The following is a 22,671-nucleotide window of genomic DNA, read 5'->3' on the forward strand; positions in this document are numbered from 1 at the left end:
ACTTCGCAACGACAGAGGAGATCTCCCGGCTGGAGAGTCTTCTTCCCTTCGCTTCCAGGGCGTAGTGGTCGAATTGCCCGTGCTGAGCACCCCGGCAACCGGATAGCCACTAACCCGTACCGCAACCAAAAGGTGGTGCCTTGTGGCAGAGCACTCCGCAGCTGGTCTCTTCCCTGGTGGTGCTACGATCTTCAACGTTCCTTCGACGGCGAGATCATCTCATCTCTTGGAAAAGCCCCGACTTGCATCCACCACCAGGAACAACTGCCCCCGCCGGAGCTGTCTCTCCACATACAAGGTACCATGTCCGCCTGGCTTCCCTTGTGACGGTTAGCGTGAGGTGTCTTAATCCTTGCCTCTCCATCGGGTCGCCTCCAGACCTTCTTAACTTTTTGTTCTAAACTGGTCCAACCTTTCTATGACAATTTGCTACAAAGACTCGAAGTGCATTTCCACTGTGATACTTTTTGGGACATATCGCCTTGCCTCTCTCCGAGTGGGCGTGGCCTCTGAACTTTGTGATCCACAGTAGACCCTGCCTTACTTGCCTTGCATTTGCTTCGTAAAAGAGTTGGTACCGAGTTGGTTTCATACCCTGCCTTTTCTATCCCGTTCTAACGAATATTAGAGTGCCATCTAGGTTAAAGCATTCACCTCTGTCTTCAAATAAGTGGTGCCGTTGAACCTAGACTTGTCGAACTTTTATTAGAGGAGTGAGATACTAATAGTGATTGTAATTGAAGTTGTTTGCCGTATTAGTGCCAGTGTGTGTTTCATAGATGTGTTCTTATAAATAAATAACTATATATCTTTACACCCAAGCTCTGTTCCATTCTGCTTGTTCTACTGTGTAAATTGCCCTATTTTGTATACTCCATATGCTCCCTAACACTTCTTGAGGGAAGTCTGACTGCTCAGCCACAGCTACCAAGTGAATCTGTGTGGTACAGCAGACTGCTACCAAGTGGGTTTACTGCCCAACACCTGTAGGCCTAAATCTTTTGCAGTTGTCCCAGATGGAACTGCACAGGTATCCGCTTAACACTGGTGTACAGCCGTGGGATTTGTATCGAGTATACAGTTTAGAGTGCTTTTCAACACTTTAGGATAACTAACCACAAAGCTTAGCACTAAAAAGCAACTTTCAAAAACATGTCTACTATGGAAGTTTACAGTCAAGAGTCCTTGTCAGGTGAAAATAATGAGAGTTTGAGATATCTCTGTAGGCAAGAGAATCTTTCTGTAAGAGGCAAGAAAGTAGAATTGATAGCGAGACTGCTGCAAAACCAAAGTCTGGGTACTGGTTCAGAGGAACTAACTTCTCCAGCGAATGTAGAAAACAGTGATGCTATTGATCTGAATCAAAGTCTTGATAATGAATCAGAAGAGGAAAGTGAACCTAATGAAGTTAGCCATTCTGAGCCTCTGTCTGCCTTACCGACTGTACCTACGGGGCCCATACCAGGTCTTACATGTAACCCTGCTTATTTTGAACTTGAAAAAATGAAGCTCGATTTAGAATACAAGCGTTTTTTAGCCCAATCTGAAAGAAACCAAGAGCTAGAGTTCAGACGGATGAATGCCCAGGCTGAGCAGAAGCAAGCTGAATTAAGGCTCAGAGAAATAGAACTTAATCATGAGTTAGAGATGAAAAATGTATCTGTGGAAAATGCTTCTCTCTCCTCTGGTTCCTCTAGAAGTTCCAGTCCCAAAAGACCCCGGATGCCTGAGGAATTAGTGGGTATGTATGAACTGAGATTGGATGTGTTGGATTGGTTAAAACTGTTTGAATATAATCATGGGCTCCAGGACATCACAGGGAATGAGTTACTTCCCTGATTGTTCTCTAGGCTTCCCCCTGTTGCGACTGATGTGGTAATGGAGTTGGGGGAGGTGGATAAGAAGGATTACGAAAGTGTGAAACTAGCTTTGATAGCTAGGTTCGGGAAGACCCCTTCCCAGTATCTTAAGAGGTTTAGAACCCTCAAAAAGCATGATGGTACCCCTTGGGCTACCTGGGTGAGTGAAGGGTTGAAAAACTTAGAGCGATGGATTAAGGGTTACAAGGTGAACACTTATGAGGGTATGAAGAATCTTTTTATGTTGGAGTCTATTTATGATGCCTGTTCTCCGTAGCTCAGACAGCACTTGGCTGATTCGAAGGAATTGGATTCCCGGGAGCTAGCTAAGGCTGCTGACTTGTGGGTTGCCAACAGGGCTACTCATAAGGATTCTAGGGCAACTCAGAAAAGATGAGGGAAAACAGCCTAAAAAAGACTCAAAAGAGAATTCTAATAACTCAAATTCCAAAGAGGGCCCCAAACCAAACCATAAGGGTAAGTCACAAGGAAAACCGCAACAGAATAGTGTACCTTCTGGTGCCAAACCGGAAGGAGGCCAGCACAAGCCACCATTCCAGAAAGCATTTGGTAAAATCCTTTGTTTGTGGCTCGACTGACCATGTGAAAGGAGATCCCAGATGCAAGGGTAAACCTTCAGGGGTCCAGCTTGTCTCCTTAGCCTTCGCTCCAGAGGAGGAAGTCCAAATGGCAAGCGGAAACTTTCTACTACTGGCTGATGAACCCACTGGAGTCTCAGCCGGTGTTTCTTTAGTGTCTCTGGGTTTGTGGGAACAACAGAATTTAGATGTCTATAATTCTATCCCAGATAATACTAAAGAGTATTAGAAGGACAGTGTCCAGGTGAATGGTCAGGAGACTCCTGCCATTAGGGACACTGGGGCCAGCATAACTGTGGTGGATACATCTTTTTTTCAGGCTGAGGATGTTGCTAAGGCACCCAAACGCCTCACCAAGTTAGCTGGAGGGCCTGTGCAGATGTTTCCCCAATTACCAGTTCTCATCCAGTGTAATGACATGACTGTGAAGATACCTGTCAGCATACAGAGTGAGGTACCAGGAAGAGTTCTGTTGGGTAACATACCCCCAGCCCTCCTAGTACATGGTTACAGGAACTAACCAGACCTGCAAGGGAGAGAACCATGAGAGGTACTCTCCAGAAGATGATGAAGAAAGATATCACTCCTGCTCCACTGGAATTGTCAGCTGCTGTCTCAAAGAAATCAGAAGTGAAAGGGAAACCTAAGACTTCTATACCGAAACCAGCAGCCAGCATTTCAGTGCAGCCAACAAGGACTTCCCCGCGGTTGTCCAAAGTTACACCCGTAACTCCCCCTCCAGCTGAGGCTGAGAGGGTGGTTCAACCCTTTGTGGTAGAATTAGACTCTGAAGAAGAGCTAATGGAAGGCCAGGAACTCATTGGAGATCTGGATCCTGTTGACCATCCTGAGCTGCAGTCTTTACTGGCAAGAGGTGGACCCAGCAGGGCAGACTTCAGTAAGGGACAGAGAGAATGTCCAACTCTGGAAGATCTTCGCCATCAGGCAGAAGCTCAGGCTGAAGGGCAAGAGCCTGGGAAATACAAGTTGCACTGGGAAGATGGCCTCTTCTACAGTGAACCGACCAAGTCTGCACCTGGAGACTACAAACGACTTGTAGTACCCCAAGAGAACAGACCACAGTTCTTGCAGTTAGCCCACGAGATTCCTTTGGCTGGTCACTTAAGTTTCAAGAAGACTAAGGAAAGGCTCTCGCTCTACTTTTATTGGCCGAAGATGGGGGCTGAAGTAGAAAAACACTGCAGGAGCTGCCACACCTGCCAGACCTCTGGTAAGGTGGGCTCCAAGAATGTGGCACCTTTAGTGCCTCTCTGTAACGCTCACCTGATTCCCACGGAGGCCCAGGTCTGGCTTCGAGTGCTGATGCTTCTTCAATGGTGAAGCGCAGGACTCTGAAGATGGACAGGAAGGGCCCCTCTACTCTGGCTTCTCCGGCTCGCAGGAATATTCCCCTGTGCGTGAAAAGGGAGTATTACCTACTGACTGAGTTATGCTCAAGCCTCCCACTCTCTTCCAACCCTCCACGATACCCTTCCACAATTCCCCGTGAAGTCTCACCTTACGGTCAGGAAGGATGAGCTCTCCATCCTGCTTCTGATGCAGGGGCGCGTTGAAACCCAGTTACTTCACTGGATTGAGGATTATGGGAGTTCAGCTAAGCTTGACTATTCAGGTAAGGCTCTGTAAAAGTTCTGTTGCAAGTTCAAAAGTCCAAGCTTAATAATAATGTTCATTATCTTTTTCCCCTTAGGGGCCGGGGTTCGGAATGCCGGAGATATGGCGCCGACCCGAAGTGATACGTGCAGTTCCAGTAAATGACAGGTAAGTTCTGGATGAGCGCTCGGGTAATGTCTTTGCATTCGCTCATTCAATGTCTTTGTCTTTTTTCCCCATAGGGGCCGGGGTCCGGATGCCTGGAAGCGGCAAGACCCGAAATGAAATGGGAATGACCCAACAGGTAAGACTTAGAAGGAAACTGAGCTTTTCCTATTCCCTTCCTTCTCTCACCTTGTTCTTGTCTTTCTTTCTAGGTTCTGGGAAGTGGCTGTGGATCCGGATGATCGCTGCTGAAGATGGTGGCGTCCAGGAAAGGTGAGTGAAATGCAGCGCTGCAGCGATCGTAGCGAAAGGCTTCTAAAATGATGTCTTCCTTTTCAGGATCATCGGTGTGATGCCTCTGTGGTGCTGATTTAGCAGGTAAGGTCTTTTGTCTCCCTTTGCAGGTGACCCAGGATACTGACAGGCGTGGCTGAGGTCCAGATGCAGGAGCTGACACAGTGAGTGTCCAGCTGCGAGGAGCAGAACAACGCGAAGCGTGAGTTGCTGATCAGGTGTGGTTTAAATAGCTTTGGAAGAAGTTCCAAGTGTGTATCCTTCCTCCGATCAGGTATGTATCCTTCCCCGACCACACCCAGGTGGAAAGTAATCCCACAGGTAAAGTAGTTCCACTCAGGCCTCAAGAGGGCCTGGATGTGGCAGCATGGTCTGCATCAGGTAAGTGCACATTAAAACACTTGAACACATGTCTAGCTTTATGAGCCTGGCGCCTAAGGCGCCAGGATAGGGGTCCAACATGAGCCTGGCGCCTAAGGCACCAGGACTGCATCCAAAGGGCCCCAGCTTGGGCCCGCTGGCACTCCCCTGGGGGAAATGATGCCTACCTCTGGGGTTGCTGGGTCGGACCTGGCTCCTTGGAGGTAGGCATCATGACAATACTCCCCCTCAAGGCCCCTCCCAAGGTTCTTCCCTTCGGGGGTTTTGGCTTGTTCGGAAATCTCCGGTGAAACATTTGTACTAATCGAGGTGCGTGGACATGGTTACTAGGCTCCCACGATCTCTCCTGAGGTCCATATCCCTTCCAGTCAAGAAGATAGAAGAGTTTCGACTTTACCACCTTGGAGTCTAAAATGTCTTTAACTTCAAATTCTAATTCCCCTTCAATTTGAACTGGATCTGGAGGCTTGGACAATCGGGTTCCTGGTTGTATGGGCTTCAAAAGTGATGCATGAAAAACTGGATGTATACGCATGATGGACGGTAGATCCAGTTTAAAGGCCACTGGGTTGATTATAGCCTTGATGGGATAAGGTTCTATGAATCTGGGATTGAAGGTTCGCGGGCCCTTGAGGGATAAGTGTTTAGTTGCTAGCCATACCTGGTCTCCTACTTGGTAAGGCGGAGTTTTACTCCGGTGCAAATCTGCGTTTTCTTTATACTTTTTCTTGGCTTGCTGTAAATGAGTTGCAGCTTCTTTGAAGGCTCGGGTTATTGTGGAATGCAGATGATTTACTGCGGGCATTTCCAGGGTCAGAGGTGGATCTAGGTCAGAGGTCCGTGGATGGTGACCATACAAAGTATAAAAGGGGGTTTGTCCGGTTCCAGAATGCACTGAATTGTTGTATGCAGATCCAAAGGATGTCTTTCCAATTTAACTCGGATTGGTGTAAAATGCACCGAAGTTATTGCTCGAGAGTCTGATTGGTTCTCTCGGTTTGTCCGTCGGTCTGGGGGTGGTGGCTGGTGGATAACCGCACATCTATTTGTGCTAGTTGGCAACACTTCTTCCAAAAATGGGAGATAAATTGACTTCCACGATCCAAGACTAATATGGAAGGGAAACCATGTATGCGAACTACATTCTCCAGGAATTCCTTGGCCAAGGATGGAAGCAGAAGGCAAACCCTTTAAAGGGATAAAGTGGGCCATTTTGGTGAATAGGTCCACAATTACAAGGATTGTGTTGTAACCAGCACAAGGAGGCAGGTCGGTTATAAAGTCCATTGACAGGGTGTGCCATGGTGCCGGTGGAATATCCAAGGGTTGAAGTAGGCCGGCTGGCCTTTTCTTTTGAGCCTTGTTTTGGGCGCAAATTCCGCAAGACAGAACAAAAGACTTTATGTCTTTTCTCCAGGAAGGCCACCAGAAGTGACGTTTAATTTTTTCCTCCGTTTTAGCGATACCAGGATGTCCTTCCATTAAAGATTCATGATGATGGGCAATAACAAGTTCTTGCAATTCTTTACTTGGCAGAAACAACCGCTCCTGGAAGTAGGGCAACTCATCCTTAACGGTGTAATGAGGACCCTTCTGACTCCATTCTAGTAAGGTTGAAGAGTCTAGAAGTTGTTTTACTTGCGTTTGGATGTCCTCAATAGTGTGCAATGAAGTTAAGCCTAAGATTCTTTGCTCAGGTATGATGGGCACAGGTTCTAAGCTCGAATTAGGTTCTTCCATGACAATCCGGGATAAGGCGTCCGCTTTTCCATTCTTGCAGCCAGGGCGATAGGTAATTACAAAATCAAATTCCGCAAAGAATAGAGCCCATCGGAGTTGCCGTGAAGATTGAGCTTTGGCCGTCTTTAAATACTGTAAGTTTCTGTGGTCCGTAATTACGGTAATGGTGTGTCTTGCCCCGAGAAGATAGTGACGCCAAGCCTTGAAAGCAGATTTGATGGCCAGTAACTCTTTATCGGTAATTGCGTAGTTGATTTCAGGAGGAGAACATTTTCTGGACCAAAAGGCCACTGGGTGTAGTTGGTTAGTTTTTGGGTCTCTTTGCGACAGGACAGCTCCCATGGCCGAACTGGATGCATCGGTTTCCACTATGTACGGGAGATCTGGGTGCGGGTGTTTCAGTACAGGTGCAGAGGTGAATTTGGTTTTCAGGTCCTGGAAGGCTTGTTCGGCTTCAAGAGTCCATTCGAAGCGTTTGTTTTTCTTTAGGAGAGCGGTGATGGGTTGGACTGTTCGGGAAAATTCCGGGATGAATCTTCGATAGAAATTGGCAAAGCCGAGCATGCTCTGAACTCCCTTCACCGAGCTAGGAGATGGCCATTTGAGGATGGCGTCCCCCTTTCGCAAGTCCATTCGGACTCCTTGAGGTGTCAGAATGAATCCGAGAAACTCAACTTCTGTGGTATGAAAAACGCATTTTTCGAGTTTTGCAAATAGTCTGTGCTGGCGCAATTTCTTAAGAACTGCCCTAACATGTTTTCTGTGATCAGATTCTGAAGAAGAGTACACCAGGATGTCGTCAATGTAAACAATGACACAGACATCGATAAGTTCCCGAAGAACATCATTCATAAAGTACTGAAAGGCGGCAGGTGCATTGCACAACCCGAAGGGCATCACTTGATACTCGAAGAGCCCAAATTTGGTGCGGAATGCAGTCTTCCATTCGTCGCCTTCTTTTATGCGCACCAGGTGATAAGCTCCTCGGAGATCTAACTTGGTGTACACACAAGCGTCTTTCACCTGGTCGATAAGCTCAGGGATCAAGGGCAGAGGATAACGATTCTTAATCGTTATTTCATTTAGGGCACGATAGTCTATACATGTTCTAAGGTCGCCTTCTTTTTTCGGCACGAAGAACAGAGCTGAAGAGACAGGAGACTTGGACGGGCGAATAAAACCATTGGCTAGGTACTGATCTAAATACTGACGCAAATGCAGGTTCTCAGGTTCCGTAAGAGCATAAATCCTACTACAAGGTAGTTGAGCATTGGGTACCAGATCGATTTGGCAATCATAAAACCGATGAGGAGGTAACGTGTTAGCCTGTTCTTTCTGAAAAACGTCTTGGAATTCTTGGTATTCTGACGGTAGCTGTACAGGGGTGGAAGTTGCTGAGGCTAGACCCATAGCTGGATTTCTTGAAAAACAAGTTGGTTCACAATCAGGAAAACTTATCTTCTTTGCTCGCCAGTCAATTCTGGGATTATGTGTTTCTAACCAAGGAATTCCAAGAATTACTTGAAATTGTGGGGCCTTGATCACATCATACACGATTGCTTCCCGATGTCCATCCTGACCCACCAGAGTCACTTCAACAGTGGAATGCGTTACTGGCCCTGAGGCTATTTCGGTTCCATCTACTGTAGTAATGACATCTTGGGTTACTTTCGGGCGGAGAGGAAGCTTGATCCTGGAAGCCAATTCACGGTCTATGTAATTTCCAATAGCTCCACTGTCAATGTATGCTTTTATAGCATGCAACTGCTGAGGCTGTTTTGGGTTCACGAGCACCATTGGCATGACAAAATGCGAGGTCAAAGAGTTAGTTTTCAAGCTCGGCAAGCGGACCCCTACGCTTGTCGGGCTAGATCATTTCCCGAATCAGGTGTCAATAATTCATTATCAGTAGCTCCAACCACCTTCTTAAGTGGTTTAACTGGACAATTTCGAAGAAAGTGACCGGAAGTCCCGCAGTACAGACAAAGTTGCATTTGCCGCCTTCTCTCTCGTTCTTTCTGCGTTAATGGTCCTTTAACGCCACCGATTTGCATAGGTTCAGATACGTCGGTACTCTTGGAGTTAGCGTGGGTTTTGATCGGTACTCGGTTTTCATACTTGAACCAATCTGCTTTTCTATTTTGAAGTCTGTGATCAAGTTGAACCACCAAGTCTATGTAGTCTGCGCAGACCTGGGGTGGGTTTACTATCTGAGCTAGAACATCCTTTAGCTCTCCGCGCAGGCCTCGATGAAACAATGTGATCCTTTTGTTTTCTGGCCATCCAGTTTCCACAACCAGTCTGTTAAAGGTGGCAATGTAGGACAGAAGATCCTGATTACCTTGTCGTAAGGATAGCAGTTCGTTATCAAGGGCCTGTCCTTGAGAGTGTCGAGCGAACAATCTTTCCATGCTGGCCTGGAAGCCCTGAAAATCCTGGAGAATGGGATCATCCTGATTTACCAATGGAATAGACCAATCGGCAGCACTGCCACTGAGGTAAGATAGTATAAAGGCTACCTTGGTCTGATCGTTAGGGAAGGCTCCGGGTCTGCACAGAAAGTGTAAACGACATTGGTTCATAAAAACAGCATATTTCTTGGGATCCCCCGCAAAACGTTCAGGCGGGGCCAAAGGCATGTGTCCAGGTAGATTCATTTGTACCGGGTTACTCAAACCCATTGATGTGGAAATGTCTCCGGAATTAGGTAAAGGAGTGTGCCCTGCCTGGGCCTGTAATAACCTTTTGGCTAGGTCATCTGTTCTTTCCTTGGATAAGATCAGTTCTCTTTTGAGAGCGTTAGTCTCCTGGCAGGCTGAGTGCACCTCTGCCCGTAATTCCCCCAAAAGCTGGGCCAGCTGGTCAGTCTCGGAAGACTCCATAGCGCCCGGGTGGGAAATTGTGGGTACGCTTCGCGTTCTGTAACGCTCACCTGATTCCCACGGAGGCGCAGGTCTGGCTTCGAGTGCTGATGCTTTTTCAATGGTGAAGCGCAGGACTCTGAAGATGGACAGGAAGGGCCCCGCTACTCTGGCTTCTCCGGCTCGCAGGAATTTTCCCCTGTACGTGAAAAGGGAGTATTACCTACTGACTGAGTTATGCTCAAGCCTCCCACTCTCTTCCAACCCTCCACGATACCCTTCCACAATTCCCCGTGAAGTCTCACCTTACGGTCAAGAAGGATGAGCTCTCCATCCTGCTTCTGATGCAGGGGCGCGTTGAAACCCAGTTACTTCACTGGATTGAGGATTATGGGAGTTCAGCTAAGCTTGACTATTCAGGTAAGGCCCGGTAAAAGTTCTGTTGCAAGTTCAAAAGTCCAAGCTTAATAATAATGTTCATTATCTTTTTCCCCTTAGGGGCCGGGGTTCGGAATGCCGGAGATATGGCGCCGACCCGAAGTGGTACGTGCAGTTCCAGTAAATGACAGGTAAATTCTGGATGAGCGCTCGGGAAATGTCTTTGCATTCGCTCATTCAATGTCTTTGTCTTTTTTCCCCATAGGGGCCGGGGTCCGGATGCTTGGAAGCGGCAAGACCCGAAATGAAATGGGAATGACCCAACAGGTAAGACTTAGAAGGAAACTGAGCTTTTCCTATTCCCTTCCTTCTCTCACCTTGTTCTTGTCTTTCTTTCTAGGTTCTGGGAAGTGGCTGTGGATCCGGATGATCGCTGCTGAAGATGGTGGCGTCCAGGAAAGGTGAGTGAAATGCAGCGCTGCAGCGATCGTAGCGAAATGCTTTTAAAATGATGTCTTCCTTTTCAGGATCGTCGGTGTGATGCCTCTGTGGTGCTGATTTAGCAGGTAAGGTCTTTTGTCTCCCTTTGCAGGTGACCCAGGATACTGACAGGCGTGGCTGAGGTCCAGATGCAGGAGCTGACACGGTGAGCGTCCAGCTGCGAGGAGCAGAACAACGCGAAGCGTGAGTTGCTGATCGGGTGTGGTTTAAATACTTTGGAAGAAGTTCCAAGTGTGTATCCTTCTTCCGATCAGGTTTGTATCCTTCCCCGACCACACCCGGGTGGAAAGTAATCCCACAGGTAAAGTAGTTCCATTCAGGCCTCAAGAGGGCCTGGATGTGGCAGCATGGTCTGCATCAGGTAAGTGCACATTAAAACACTTGAACACATGTCTAGCTTTATGAGCCTGGCGCCTAAGGCGCCAGGACAGGGGTCCAACATGAGCCTGGCGCCTAAGGCGCCAGGACTGCATCCAAAGGGCCCCAGCTTGGGCCCGCTGGCACTCCCCTGGGGGAAATGATGCCTGCCTCTGGGGTTGCTGGGTCGGACCTGGCTCCTTGGAGGTAGGCATCATGACACTCTCCCAGTCGTCGGAGTCCCATTTGAGAGAGTAGGGATTGACATTGTTGGTCCCCTTGTTCCTCCAACCTCCTCAGGCAACAGGTTTATCCTTGCTACTAGGTATCCTGAGGCAATTCCTATGCGGACTGTTACAGCTCCGGCTGTGGCTAAGGCCCTCCTTGGTATTTTTACCAGGGTCGGGTTTCCTAAGGAAGTAATCTCTGACAGGGGGTCAAACTTTATGTCCCACTACATGAAAGCCATGTCGAAAACCTGTGGAGTTACTTACAAGTTCTCAACAGCTTACCACCCACAAACCAATGGGTTGGTAGAAAGGTTCAACCGAACCATGAAGAGCATGATAGGTGCTTTAGAAGAACCCCTTAAATGAAAGTGGGACATTCTACTGCCATGCCTTTTCTTTGCTCATAGAGAAGTCCCTCAGTATGGAGTAGGTTATTCTCCCTTTGAGCCTCTCTATGGTCATCCCGTCAGAGGTCCATTGGCCCTGATTAAGGAGGGGTTGGAGAGTGCTCCTTCCCCCAAGCCAGTCAGAGTGACTGACTACGTGATAGGTCTCCGGAGGAGAATGTCGCACATGATGACAGAAGCAAGTGATAGCTTGAAAGCTGGACAAGCATTGTTCAAGCACTGGCATGATCAAAAGGCTAACATGGTTGAGTTCACTCAAGACCAGCTAGTTCTCGTTATGATCCCAACAAGGCAGAGGGCCTTGCAATAAAAATGGATGGGACCCTTCAGAGTTGTGGGTAAACTTGGAGAGGTCAACTATCTGGTGGACTTGGGCAATCCCAAAGAGGCTCTGACAGTCTTCCACACCAACCGACTCAAAGCGTATGTCTCAAGACCTGATGTAGGAGCGTTGCTTCTAGCATCAACAGAGGAAGAAGAAGAGAGTGAAGCTCTTCCTGATCTCCTCAGAGGCTTACCTTTAGACGAAAAAATTGAAGTAGTGAATCTCTCTTCAAATATGACACCCAAGCAACAAGAAGAGTGCAAATCTATGATGAATCAGTTTGCCCCTCTGTTCTCGCTTTCACCAGGCTTGACCCCTTGGAGCCAGCATGACATACTCACTGGTGACTGTCTGCCAGTCAAAAGCAGAGGATACCGAATGTCAGAAAACGTACGAACCCACATCAACCCACATCAAAGGTGAGGTCAGCAATATGCTTGATCTCGGGGTAATAGAGCCCTCTACTAGTCCGTTGTCTAGCCCAGTTGTGTTAGTACCAAAGGCCAGATCTAAAGAACTTAGATTCTGCGTGGATTATAGAGCTCTTAATGCAGTCACCAAGACTGATGCCCACCCTTTGCCAAGAACAGATGAGTTGGTGGATAAACTTGGTTCAGCCAAGTTCCTCAGCACATTTGACTTGACGTCAGGCTATTGGCAAATAGCCCTGACAGACCATGCCAAGGAGAAAACTGCATTTTCTACCCCTGTTGGCTTATACCAGTTTAAGGTAATGCCTTTCGGATTGAAAAACGCACCTGCTACATTTCAACTGATGGTAAACCAGGTTCTGAATGGGATGGAGGACTTCTGCATGGCATACTTGGATGAAATAGCAGTGTTCAGCAATTCCTGGGAAGAACATATAACCCACTTAAGAGATGTTTTGCAGGCTCTTGGACGAGCCATTCTGACTATAAAGGTGAGTAAATGCCAAATTGGACAGAGCAAGGTAGTCTATCTTGGACATGAGGTGGGAGGTGGAGAAATAAGGCCTTTGCTCAGTAAGATTGAAGCTGTGCAAAATTGGACAACACCTACTACTAGCCTTCTTAGGTCTCACTGGGTATTACAGGAATTTCATTGAGAACTATGGGACCATAGCTTCTCCCCTGAATGTCCTCTCCTCTCACAAATTTCCTAAAAAGGTTAGATGGAACGAGGAGTGCAATCAGGCTTTTGAAAACCTGAAAAAGGCTCTTTGCCAAGCCCCAGTACTCAGAGCTCCTGATTACCACCAAACTTTCATTGTGCAGACAGATGCTTCTAATGTAGGAATAGGTGCCATACTCAGTCAACTGGATGGGAAAGGTAGGGAGCACCCTGTTTGCTTCATCAGCCGCAAGCTGAAGGATCCTGAAACAAGGTGGGCAACAATCGAAAGAGAATGCTTTGCTATCGTGTGGGCTCTGAAGAAGTTTAGGCCATACTTGTATGGTTCTACTTTTGTCATTCAGACTGACCACCAACCCTTGAGATGGTTAATGCAAATGAAAGGGGAAAACCCAAAACTACTGAGATGGTTGATCTGCCTGCAAGGGTTTGATTTCACCATTGAGCACAGGTCAGGGTGTCACCACCAAAATGCTGATGGTCTCTCTAGGATGTATGTCATCGACTAGAGGTATGAGATTCATCCAGGAGTGGATTAAATCCTCCTGTCCCTTAGTCTGGGGGGGGCGAGTGTTAGGGAGAATTCAATGTGTTCTATGGGCTATGGGGTCTTTTACTCCATAGAGTCTCATATGTTTTACTATGTGTGTTACACCGCACCCTCCGTGCTGTAACACCGGGGCCTCCTAGAGGATCCCCACCATAGACTCCATACCCTGGGACTGACTACTGTCTCCCAGGGCATGTAAAGTCACCATTGGCTTTACTAGACCTAAATTTACTAACAGAACTAGTACAAACCATCCTATTTTGGACGTACTAGTAGGGGTAATTCGACTACCCCTGGGTCTGTTATTCGAGGGGGGCACTGTCCCGTCCCCCCTCGTCGAGTTTTGGCTGGTGGCAGTGGAAACTACTTGTTATATTCGACCCCGAATATAATTCTATGGGATTCTTCCCATTGTTGGAGGCTAATATTTTTTCCTGTTAGTCTCTAACATACCGCCGGTTTATTTGTCTTAAATAAATCTACCGGTCGGTATTTTCTGCCAGAACTCAGTTTTTAAAATGGCGTCTGTGTTCGCCTCTGTAACTCCGAACCAAAGGTTGAGCTCTTTTTTCCACTTTTGGTGGGCTTCTACACAGAAGCGCTCCAAAGTGGTGCCATTTTGTCTGGGTACCACAGGGGGTGTGGGAGGGGGTTTAGGCACCCTGGACTGAGTTGCCTGGCCAACTCAAGTCGCACTCTGGTGTGATTGGCCCAAGTGGTGAGCCACCCCGCTCACCACTTAGCATGTTTTGATTGACAGCTAGGCTGAATGAATGGGGGGTTCCTGCATAAAAGCAGGGCTTTTGGGACTGGATCTTCAGAAGTCGCCACAGGACCTAATAATCGGACGAGGATAAAGCTGAGCTGACCTGCAATGACGACACCTCCGGTGGAGCCCTGCTGAACCTTCTCACCACTTCCCAACGACAGAGGAGATCTCCCGGCTGGAGAGTCTTCTTCCCCTGACTGGTGGGAACAACCAGTCACTTTGCTTTTTCTTCGCTTCCAGGGCGTAGTGGTCGAATTGCCCGTGCTGAGCACCCCGGCAACCGGATAGCCACTAGCCCGTACCACGACCAAAAGGTGCTGCCTTGTGATGGAGCACTCCGCGGCTGGTCTCTTCCCTGGTGATGCAACGATCTTCAACTTTCCTTCGACGGCGAGATCATCTCATCTCTTGGCAAAGCCCCGACTTGCATCCACCACCAGGAACAACTGCCCCCGCCGGAGCTGTCTCTCCACATACAAGGTACCGTGTCCGCCTGGCTAACCTTGTGACGGTTAGCGTGAGGTGTCTTAATCCTTGCCTCTCCATCGGGTCGCCTCCAGACCTTCTTAACTTTTTGTTCTAAACTGGTCCAACCTTTCTGTGACAATTTGCTACAAAGACTCGAAGTGCTTTTCCACTTTGATACTTTTTGGGACATATCGCCTTGCCTCTCTCCGAGTGGCCGTGGCCTCTGAACTTTGTGATCCACAGTAGACCCTGCCTTACTTGCCTTGCATTTGCTTCGTAAAAGAGTTGGTACCGAGTTGGTTTCATACCCTGCCTTTTCTCTCCCGTTCTAACGAATATTAGAGTGCCATCTAGGTTAAAGCATTCACCTCTGTCTTCAAATAAGTGGTGCCGTTGAACCTAGACTTGTCGAACTATTATTAGAGGAGTGAGATACTTATAGTGATTGTAATTGAAGTTGTTTGCCGTATTAGTGCCAGTGTGTTTTTCATAGATGTGTTCTTATAAATAATTAACTATATATCTTTACACCCAAGCTCTGTTCCGTGTCTGCTTGTTCTACTGTGTAAATTGCCCTATTTTGTATACTCCACATACTGCCTAACTCTTCTTGAGGGAAGTCTGACTGCTCAGCCACAGCTACCAAGTGAATCTGTGTGGTACAGACTGCTACCAAGTGGGTTTACTGCCAAACACCTGTAGGCCTAAATCTTTTGCAGTGGTCCCAGAGGGAACTGCACAGGTTTCCGCTTAACACCATACGCACAACAACATCAGTGCCATGGTTGGGAGGCGAGCACGTGGTAAGGGTGGCAAAGGTGGGTGAGCCACAAGAGGTGGCCATGGTGGATACAGTCGGGGACATGGCCAGGACTTGCAGGATGCCCCTAGCCCCCATGTGTGGGTGACCAGTCAGGGACACCCATGCCCCCCCCTGGTTGAGGGTAACATGGCTGACACAATCCCTGCTCAGCCCTTGTTGGGCCAGCCCATTGTGGCACCAGACCTGGCACAGGGTGACTCCATGGATGACTTCCAGGTCAGCAGGTCTGGGCCACGTATGGCGGTGCACGTTGGTGTCACCAGCCCACGTGGATCAGGAGCAGCTATGTCATCTGCTGCCCCGAGTAGGCAGGGTGGGGAGGCTGCAGGGGCAGCTGCGGCTCCATCCACCCCAGCTCTGAGTCTCCCAGCCAGGACAGTGTCGGTCCTAGTCCATCCTGCTGACGTTCCCCCTGCCTACATCACACTTCAGCTAATGCCTGCACCAAGTCCCATGGTGAGTGTTCATTCCCACACTCCTAGTCCACAGTCCACCGGGGCTCCTGCCCCTAGTGTCCAGAGTGGCGTAGGACACTCTTTATCACCACCACCTTCCAAGCGGAAGAGGAAGAGTGCTCGTCCAGTACAGGCTGATGCCCCAGACACGGCTACACAGTCCGGCCCACCAAGGAAGCCCAGCTTCAATCAGGCCGAACTTGATGCACTTGTGGAGTATGTGTCCGCACATGACAGCGAAATGGTGATTACTGCAGGATGCAAGACCACACCTGCACAACGTCAGGCACACTAGCAGACCATTGCAGAACTCATAAGTGCCCTTGGATTCATGAGGCGCACAGCTAATGATTGCTACAAGCGCTGGAATGACCTTAAGCGCAGGGCAAAGAAAAAGCTGGCCTCAAGTCATGCCGCAACTCTAGTGACTGGAGGTGGGTCTCCGGCAGAGGACATAGAACTCACTCCACATGAGTATGTTGCTGGGACCTACGTCATGGAGGAACAGATCCAAGGCGTGGGAGACCTGCCAGATTACGAGGCATTGTCCGGTGAGTGCACATGCATGTGTGTGTCATCCATGTGCAAGTGCTTCTGATTGAGTGCCAGGTGAGGGGGTGTGTGCCTGAGTGGTTTGGGTCACCCATGTGCTTCATCCAATACATTCTATGCACCAGGATTTGGGTGTTGCAGTACCCCTTCTGGCAACAGTAGACATTCAGCCCAACCTCACACCAGTTGCCCTTGAAGTGTCATCTTGCCACAACATAGTTGCATGTTATTCTGTGTTCATTCAGGCTGATTGTCTGCATTCCACCACTTTCATTAGGCATTTCTCAGTCCTATTGTCACATGTGTGACATGGCTAGGGTACATGCCATCTGTGTGATGGCATGTGTCATGTATGTGTATTGGACATGCCAATCACAGGCCAATGTGGGATGGCACTGCTAGGCAGCATGCAGCAAATTTGTTTGTCTTCCATCTTGGTGTCATCAATGTGTGCCATTTGCCTACCCTTCATACGCAGTGACAGTGCATGCATGGGAGGGTTATAGTCATGTGGGACATGTGTCAATGAAGTACTGTTTCTGTTGCTTCTCAGCCCTAATTGTGTTCCATGGTGCTAATGCCTGTTCCCATTTCTTTTCTTTCATGTCTTTGCAGGGGATGACGCACTTGATACTGCTGGGGTTGTGGAGATCGTGCAGACCCAGGAGGGGTCTCAGGCCCGACCGGGCACCAGTGAGGGACGTGGTGTGGTGGTGGGTGAGAACCCACACTTGCTGCAGACCGTCATCTCAAGGGGTGTCTCAGGGTGCACCTCCCCCGAGCTCTATTCAGGTGTCGATTCGGATGATGAGACCTATGTGCCGTCGCAGGTAAGTGTTTCTGGGAGGGATTCTGTACTGTCCAACCCACCTGCACCAGGGGTAGAACCCTCAATGGGGATGTCAGTGTTGGTAGGTCCGCCTTTGGTGGTTACGGATGCAGGGTCACACTCTGCTACATCTGATCCTGTTCCTGGGCCAGCAGATCAGAGGGGGAATGCAGTCCTGCAGCCTCAGGCAGTGCCGGCACAGCAAGGCGCAGTTCGCCTTGCCCCAGACAGGTGTGGTGCCCGCCGACGAGGTGGCTGTACACCACCTGGCAATACCGCATGGGAGCAATCCATATACGGTATGGCAAATCACCTGAGCTGATGGCTCAGGCCATGGATAGGGTGGCCACTTCCATTGTCCCCCAAGAAAGGCTAATTGAACAACTACAGCAGGCAACAGACTCCATTAGCCAGTCACACAGATAGGACATGTTGGCGTCCAACAGGGACAGGCAGGCGGCACTGGAGACTTTGCGGGAAGCCATTTCTATTGAGACCCAGGGCCACAGGGAAGCCCTGAGGGTGGAACTCCGTCAGCTCAGGGCAACTCTGGTTGAGCTTGAGGCTTCAGCTAACACGAGGACAGAACAGCAGCTGAAGCGGCTCACACATACACTCTCAGCTGAGGTGCAGGCAACTAGGGAGGAGGTCCGGGCATCCCGTGAGTTGTTGCATGGACACCTCCGCACAATTATCCTCCAGAACCAGACCTTCCACACCCTCATGCTTGCTGCCATGGAGGTACAGACTAGGGCTTTGCGTGGGCTGCCTCCCATAGTGCCACCACCTCCTGATGCAGCTGCAGAGGGTGAGGAGAGCGACAGCAGCGATTCTCCCACAATGGGGTAGCCGTGAGTCCATGAGCCCATGGAGGTGTTTTTTTCTCGCAAGATCCACACAGGTGGGTTTTGGTGTGCACCCTGTCCTCGGACCTCCTAGGTGGCCTCCCCCACCCCCCCCGGGCCCATTCATGGCCATTTTTTATTTATTTTTTTTATTTATTTTTTTATTTTTGATTCTTGATTTTTTTGACAGTGTGTTGCCTTGTGTGGCTCCCGTGGGCATACGCTGTATTGTGGCTGGACACATGCAGGCTTGTCCTGAATTTGGGTCAGATACTTGGGTTTGTGTGACACACACCCCTCCTGCTTCCCGTTTCCATGGCATTGCAAAGGGTGTGCCCAAGTGACATTGACTTACACGGTGACGTTGGACTCCCATTTGATGTGTGGGCAGTCTGTAGTCAATACTGTGTGTACATTCCTAGTGCATATTGTTGCTGTATTGTACACTGCATGGTGTATTGATATGTGCCTCTGCATCCATCTCATCCTCCTAATTTGCAGGTCCATTTCTCATGTCTTCACAAGGCGGTCTACTTTGGAACTGGAGTCCATGTTGTAAGCAGAGCACCTACTACACTTTTGCGTGGCGCTAACACTGTATAGTTGGAAGTGTTCAAAGTGCTGGCATTATCAACTAGTGAGGCTACCAATTTATTAAGTCTGTACTGTCATGTTTATGATAGGTTGGAGGTTGTGTAGGTGATTGGTATTATTGGTAAGTATTTGGTAATGTGTGTTGTTGGTCCTGCATTAGTGTGGCCAGTTTCCATTAGGGACTCTGTAGTTGGTGACACTTGGGTCATGTTGTGGGGATTAATTTGTTTGCTCTCACATTGCATGACATGCCATAGTGTGTTGTGTGGCTGTGCCGGGGAGGGGTTGGGTGACATGGCACTGTTCTCATGTTTTATTTTGCAAGTGGGTATTCATTTTTGCTGCATTGAAGTGTGTCTTTTGATGACACTGCATTGGTGGTGTTTGTGTAGGTAGGGATGCACACATTGTGACACTTCCAGATGAACAATCTAAGGCTGCTATGGTTCTGACAGTTGACTGTCCCTTAATTCATCAGAATTGTCAGATTGAGTCATCATTAATTGTCAGATGGTATGTGCCAGGGCTGTGTGCACTCCACAGGGGTGTGCTTTCTATGTGAAGTAATTAGCCACCAGCTGCGTACGGGCTGCCTCACCCTGTGCCCTTTCCCCTCCCATGCGCAGGGGGTATGCATGTGGTTGGGGATGTGGGGGCACCACCATGTCCACAGCCAGGCCCCAGCGTGTTGCAACATTGTGCAGGACACATGCTGCCACTATGATCCTGCACACTACTGGGGGAGCGTATAACAGCTGCCCACCAGAACGGTCAAGGGAGCAAAAGCGTGACTTGAGCACTCCGAATGTGCGCTCCACTATGCCCCGTGTTGCAATATGGGCTGTGTTGTATCTTACCTCGGGAGGCGTGATGGGGTTCCGAATTGGCATCATCATGTGTGTGCTCAGAGGGTAGGCACTGTCCCCTGGGAAGGTGGTGATTGAGATCATTAGTGGGGTATTGGCATTACTCTGTATCTGTCATGCATGAGTGTGCTGTGGCATTTCTACTCACCAAGCAGCCATGCATCGCCATGCCGCCCAGCTTCCATGTCCCGGTTTAGGGTTGAGATCCTGTAAATGAAGCTGTCGTGGGTGGACCCTGGATAGTTGGCATATACTGAGGTGATGATTCCCTTGGCATCACATACTACCTGGACGTTGATGGAAAGCCAGTACTTGCGGTTTCTATAAATGTGCTCAGATGCCCTCGGGGGACGTAGAGCCACATGGGTGCAATCAATGGCACCTAGCACTTTGGGGAATTGTGCCACCCTGTAGAAATCCTGGCTGACAGCCTGCCTTTCTGCAGGTGTTCTGGGCAGGTATATGTGCCTGCGGACTGATGGGTGTGCAGTGATGATGGCCAAGACCTGGAGTAGGCACCGTGACTGCGTGGCCTGTGACACCCCCCCCCACTATGGCACTTGTCCGCTGAAATGATCCGGTAGCCAAGAAGTGCAGTACATTGAGGACCTTCTCCAGGGGGCTGAGTGCTTGGGAGCACAGGGTGGGTGATGTGAGGTCATCCTCCCACTCACTGACCAGGTCGAGTATTATGTGTGGTGGAAACCTGTATCTCCCATACACCTGGTCATCAGGCATACCAAATAGGCTGGTTCTGGGTGTGAAGATTCTGGCCCTGACTATCCTTCTCCTCCTCCTGCGGTATCCCACGGCCACTGCTGCTAGGAACGGTATATTCATCCTGGCGTCTGAGCTTGTTTGTTGTTTGTGCACTCTTTTATGCTGCGCGGGACGTGCGCCTGCTTCATGCTGGCGTACGTGTTTCAGGATTGGACCTTTTATTTTTTGGCGCGTTGTAGGCGACCGTGCAAATCTTCCCGCCCACCCCAGGAATACACGTAACACTCTCTCCCAGGCCCAGTCGCGAGTAAATATTCCCGCCCACCCCTGGAATACACGTACCCCACTCTCACAGGCCCAGTCGCGTGTGGAACTTCACGCTCACACCGAAATACACATACCCTGCAAATTCACGTGTGAAACTTCTCGCACACCCCGAAATACATGTACCCAGGGCAATCGCGTGTGGAACTTCCCGCGAACCCCGTAATACACGTACCCTGCTTGTATCCCGTGTGGAGGTTCACGCGGACCCATAATACACGTAAACTGATGGAATCGCGTGTGAGACTACCTGCGCATCCCTGGAATACACGTACCCAGGCAAATCGCATGGCTGGGGGTGGGGGTGCTGGGAGACAGGAGTGGGGGCCTCGTGGAGGGTGCCCTACAGTGCTGGGGGGTGGGGGTGCAGAGGGACATGAGTGGGGGCCTGGTGGTGGGTGCCCTGCACTGCTGGGGGGTGGGGGTGTAGGGGGACAGGAGTGGGAGCTTGGTGGAGGGTGCCCTACAGTGCTGGGGGTTGGGGGTGCTGGGAGACAGGAGTGGGGGCCTGGTGGAGGGTGCCCCTGGATGCAGGGGGGTGGGGGTGCAGGGGGACATGAGTGGGGGCCTGGTGGAGGGTGCCCCCGGATGCAGGGGGTGGGGGTGCAGGGGGACATGATTGGGGGCCTGGTGGAGGGTACCCTGCACTGCTGGGGGTGGGGGTGCAGGGGGACAGGAGTGGGGGCCTGGTGGAGGGTGCCCTGCACTGCTGGGGGGTGGGGGTGCAGGGGGACAGGAGTGGGGGCCTGGTGGAGGGTGCCCCTGGATGCAGAGGAGTGTGGGGTGCAGGGGGACATGAGTGGGGGCCTGGTGGAGGGTGCCCCTGGATGTAGGGGGTGGGGGTGCAGGGGGACATGAGTGGGGGCCTGGTGGAGGGTGCCCTGCACTGCTGGGGGGTGGGGGTGCAGGGGACAGGAGTGGGGGCCTGGTGGAGGGTGCCCTACAGTGCTGGGGGGTGGGGGTTTTGGGAGACAGGAGTGGGGGCCTGGTGGAGGGTGCCCCTGGATGCAGGGGGTGGGGGTGCAGGAGGACATGAGTGGGGGCCTGGTGGAGGGTGCCCTACAGTGCTGGGGGTGGGAGTGCAGGGAGACATGAGTGGGGGCCTGGTGGAGGGTGCCCTACAGTGCTGGGGGGTGGGGTGCAGGGAGACATGAGTGGGGGCCTGGTGGAGGGTGCCCCTGGATGCATGGGGGTGGGGGTGCGGGGAGACAGGAGTGGGGACCTGGTGGAGGATGCCCTACAGTGCTGGGGGGTGGGGGTGCTGGGAGACAGAAGTGGGGGCCTGGCGGAGGGTGCCCTACAGTGCTGGGGGGTGGGGGTGCAGGGAGACATGAGTGGGGGCCTGGTGGAGGGTGCCCTACAGTGCTGGGGGGTGGGGGTGCAGGGAGACAGGAGTGGGGACCTGGTGGAGGATGCCCTACAGTGCTGGGGGGTGGGGGTGCTGGGAGACAGAAATGGGGGCCTGGTGGAGGGTGCCCCTGGATGTAGGGGGGTGGGGGTGCAGGGGGACATGAGTGGGGGCCTGGTGGAGGGTGCCCTACAGTGCTGGGGGCTCGGGGTGCAAGGAGACATGAGTGGGGGCCTGGTGGAGGGTGCCCTACAGTGCTGGGGGGTGGGGGTGCAGGGAGACATGAGTGGGGGCCTGGTGGAGTGTGCCCCTGGATGCAGGGGGGTGGGGGTGCAGGGAGACAGGAGTGGGGGCCTGGCGGAGGGTGCCCTACAGTGCTGGGGGGTGGGGGTGAAGGGAGACATGAGTGTGGGCCTGGTGGAGGGTGCCCTACAGTGCTGGGGGCGTGGGGGTGCTGGGAGACAGGGGTGGGGGCCTGGTGGAGGGTGCCCCTGGATGCAGGGGGGTGGGGGTGCAGGGGGACATGAGTGGGGGCCTGGTGGAGGGTGCCCCTGGATGTAGGGGGGTGGGGTGCAGGGGGACATGAGTGGGGGCCTGGTGGAGGGTGCCCCTGGATGCAGGGGCGTGGGGGTGCAGGGGGACATGAGTGGGGGCCTGGTGGAGGGAGCCCTGCACTGCTGGGGGGTGGGGGTGAAGGGGGACAG

This window comes from Ambystoma mexicanum, chromosome 8 (genome assembly GCF_040938575.1).
Source record: "Ambystoma mexicanum isolate Mex_15411 chromosome 8, UKY_AmexF1_1, whole genome shotgun sequence".
Lineage (NCBI taxonomy): Eukaryota > Metazoa > Chordata > Amphibia > Caudata > Ambystomatidae > Ambystoma > Ambystoma mexicanum.